The sequence below is a fragment of the Sturnira hondurensis genome, unplaced genomic scaffold (genome assembly GCF_014824575.4).
Source record: "Sturnira hondurensis isolate 20B ecotype Veracruz unplaced genomic scaffold, ASM1482457v3 Scaffold0001538, whole genome shotgun sequence".
NCBI lineage: Eukaryota > Metazoa > Chordata > Mammalia > Chiroptera > Phyllostomidae > Sturnira > Sturnira hondurensis.
Window position 1 is genome coordinate 1,462,280 of NW_028074169.1, and position 4,139 is coordinate 1,466,418.

The window sequence follows — 4,139 nt, forward strand, 5'->3', positions numbered from 1 at the left end:
CTGGATAAAGCAATCTTGGCTGTAGGTCTTTGGATTTCATGACTTGGAATACTTCTTTCCAGCCCCTTCTTGCCTGTAAGGTCTCTTTTGAGAAATCCGCTGACAGTCTGATGGGTACTCCTTTGTAGGTGACTGTCCCCTTATCCCTTGATGCTTCTAGGATTCTCTTCTTCATTTTGGTCTTGGCTAATGTAATTATGATGTGCCTTGGTGTGTTCCTTCTTGGGTCCAACTTCTTTGGGACTCTCTGAGCTTCCTGGATTTCCTGGAAGTCTATTTCCTTTGCCAGACTGGGGAAGTTCTCCTTTATTATTTCTTCAAATAAGTTTTCCACTGGTGGCTGTTTCTTTCCCCCTTCTTGTACCCCTATAATCCGGATGTTGGAACGTTTAAAGATGTTCTGGAGGTTCCTAAGCCTCTCCTCATTTTTTTGAATTCTCATTTCTTCATTCCTTTTTGGTGGGATGTTTTGTTCTTCCTTCTGGTCCACCCCCTTGATTTGAGTCCCAGTTTCCTTTCCATCACTATTGGTTTCCTGTGCATCTCCCTTCATTTCAATTAGTGTAGCCTTCATATGTTCCTCTAATTTGTGACTATGTTCCTCTAATTTGTGACTATAATCTACCAGTTCTCTGAGCATCCTGATAAACAATGTTTTGAATTGTGCTTCTGAGGGTCTGGCAATTTCTTGGTCGCTTAGAGTTATTGGCTCTGGGACTTTGAGTTCTTCTTGCACCATCTTTTGGGCTGTTCATGGCTGTTCCATAGCAGGATCAGAGCCCTAACGTGTCCACTAGAACAGGGCAACTAAGTCGCTGGGTTGTGACATTGTATGTGGGGGCGGGGTCAAAGAGGGACAACGGCTTCCGGTCTGCCACCTGCCGCTGCAGCCCCGGCGCCGGAGCCACCACCGTCACCAGGCCCACGCGTTTCATTCCACTGCACGCGAGTGTGCCACCGCCGTCAGCCCTCCACCATTGGGTTCGCCCTCTGGGGCCTGTGTGGTCTGTCTCACTGTGCGCGAATGTGCGACCACAGTCAGTCTGCCCCATACCCCGACTGGTTCCGGGCTGCCTGCACGCCTAGGTCGGGGATCTGTCCTGCCCGACCCAGCTCCGCTGCTGGCTCCGCCTCTCTTACCGTCCCGTTGAACGGTTCATAGTTGTCGGACTTCCGTATAATTCCATTTTCTGGTCTTTGGGTGTGTCCTAGTTCTCCAGATCTTTGTTGTGTTCAAACTTGGTTGTAGGAGAAGGCACAGTGTTTCCACCTATGCCTCCATCTTGGTGGAAGTCCCCAGAACTCTTATCTTACAACCTTGTTAAACTCACTTATTTGTTTCAAGAGGTTTTATTTTTCATTTTTAGGCTCCCTGATATTTTTCTATATGGATAATAATAATACCTGTGAATAAAGACGGCTTTATTTTTTAAAAAAGGAATATCTACAGAGGGGCTTTGGGAAATGTTTTCTCTTTTAAAAAGATGTAGAGAAAAAGATGGGCTCTTTCTCTGCTGAGTCTTTTTAAGTCTGTTGAGGTTGATCCACAGATGGAAAAGACCCAGGTCCTGGACCCATGGGTTCTATGGATTGGGATATGCTACTAAATGAACCAGCCCTGGGACTTTTTGCTAGTTGCTAATTGTTGCAACAAATGTCCCTTCTTGTTCAGGTTCCCTTGAGTTACTTGTAGCCCAAGACTTCCTAATTGATTCTCTAACCTTCCTCCACCAAAGTCACTTTCTTTTGGGATCAAATTGATAGCTCTGCTACAGGAAAGGACTCAAATGTTTCTGGACCTTGGAATATCTAGTGAGAAGTGATTTAGTTCATTGCAGTGAAGGAAGTTTTACATGCCTGGCAAGTGACTATGGTTTACAATCCCAAGTTACTCCTTAACTATCTATTGCATATTTTTCTCTACAAACTTCAACGTTTTTGTTTACTACAAACTCCACTGGCCAAATGTTTTTGTAAATAATGTTTTATTGACACACAGTCACACTCATCACTTACGGATTGTCTGTGATACTTTCACACAGTAACAGCAGAGCTGAGGGGCAAAAGAGACCTCTAGCCCACAGAGTCTAAAATATTTACTAGCCAGCCCTTCATGGGAAACATTTGCCAACTTTTGGTATATTCCATCAAGCTTTCTTAAAGAAAAATACTGAGCAAAGGGAATATATAAATTACAAAGGAATGTATTTGCATATTCTTTTTTTACATATATAACTTGACTCTAATCCATTCTTCTTTTATTCAATACTATATCTAAAACAGCAGTGTAGTATTTCATCATATATGTAGCATAATTTCTTAAACAAATCACCAAGAAATGGACATTTCAGTTGGTTACTTCAGCATTATTCAAAGGGGAAGGATTTGACTTCCCACTCTATTCATCTGGGCTCTGGCACCTGGGTGGTAATTGTTTAGAATATGGTCTTTGCCTTGCACTGAAAGTCTCTGTGAGAAGTTGGGAGCATTAGATACAGATGCAGAAGCCTGCCTACTTGTGGTGGACATGGCCCCAAGCTACTTAGAGGCATTTGGGCTTATTGAGAGACATTATTGATAACAGCCAAGTTAGGAAACAGATCTGTCTCATGCAAAGACTTGTCCAGGCTGAACAGAGGACCTCTGTGAGATAGCGGTCAGCTGTCATTGAAAGGACAACTGGACAATGCAGGCACAATCTCCGCATTCTGTGGGTGGTCATGCCCATCCTGCAGCATTGAGAAACTCAACAGTAGATGATCTCCACTGGCATGGAGCAAAGGAAAAATACATGGGTCAGAAAGAATAGCTGAATCTTCAGTTTCCAGAGAAACACAAGGCTTTTCACCAGCAAGGACACTTCCTTCAGATCAGAGTCATGACTTAAGGCCCAGAAGCCCTGCCCAAACTTATTTCTCTACCTTCCCAATACTGTGAATTTTTAGAGCAATATTATTGAAGGGAAGTGTGCCAGTATTGGATCTTCTTTATCTGAGGGGGCATGCCATGAGAGGGTGGACCTGGAAGAGTACAGAGGTAGAAAGTGTCCCCTGTGGCACAGATATGAGAGCCCCTGGCTCCAGACAAAACCCACTCTCTCCCCATTTCTGTATCTCTACTCAAGACATATGGCTGCTCAGTCCTGAACTGGGCACTACCAGGATATCAAGAATAAAGCATGAGAATACCTTGCCATTCCTCAGAGAGAAGACACACTCAAAGAAAATCACAAAGCATCAGTCAACATGCTTTGAGCACTTTTTCTGAGCCAGGCACTGTTATGGGAAAAGAAACACAATGCAACTCCAAGCTCTCAACAAGTTCACATTCTGGAGGAGAGAAGAGATGTGCAAATACAGTGACATGATATATTCTGAGAGGTTAGAGTCTAAATTCACACCAGGCAAAAATGCAGTACAATTATCCCTACATTCATTTCCTATTGCTGCTGAAAAAAAAAACAGCATACATTTACTGGCTTAAATTGCAACGCGAATCTATTGTATTATACTTCTATAATTCAGAAATCTAAAACAGATCTCTGTGAGCTAAAATTGGAGTGTCTTCAGGGCTATAGTCCTTTTGAAGCTCTGGGGAAGAATCCATGTCCTTGCCTTCTTCAGCCTTGGAGGGGGCGCTGCTGGCACTTCTCAGTTTATGGATTCTTCCTCCATCTTCAAAGCCAACAATGATATTGTCCTGACTTGCTCCTATTGGCACACCTCCCTTTCTGACTCCCTCTCCCACTTATAATGAGCGTGTGATTACACTGAGTCCACCCAAATATTCAGGATATTTTTCCCATCTTAAAGTAGGCTGATTAGCAACCTAATTCCCCTATGCCATTAAATTTTAGATTGTTGTCCCTCAGTATTTATGGTGACTGGTTCCAGGACCTCACCCATTCCCAAGTCTGCCTATGCTCAAGTCCCTTATATAAAATGACACAGTATCTGCCTATAACCAATGGACACATCTCATTTACTTTGAAATCATCTCCAGATTATTTATAATACCTAATATAATGTAAATACTATGTAAATAGTTGTTATATTATACTGCTTAGGGGATAATGACAAGATAAATATTTGTACCTGTTCATTACAGACACAACCATCATATTCCTAACTACATAGTAC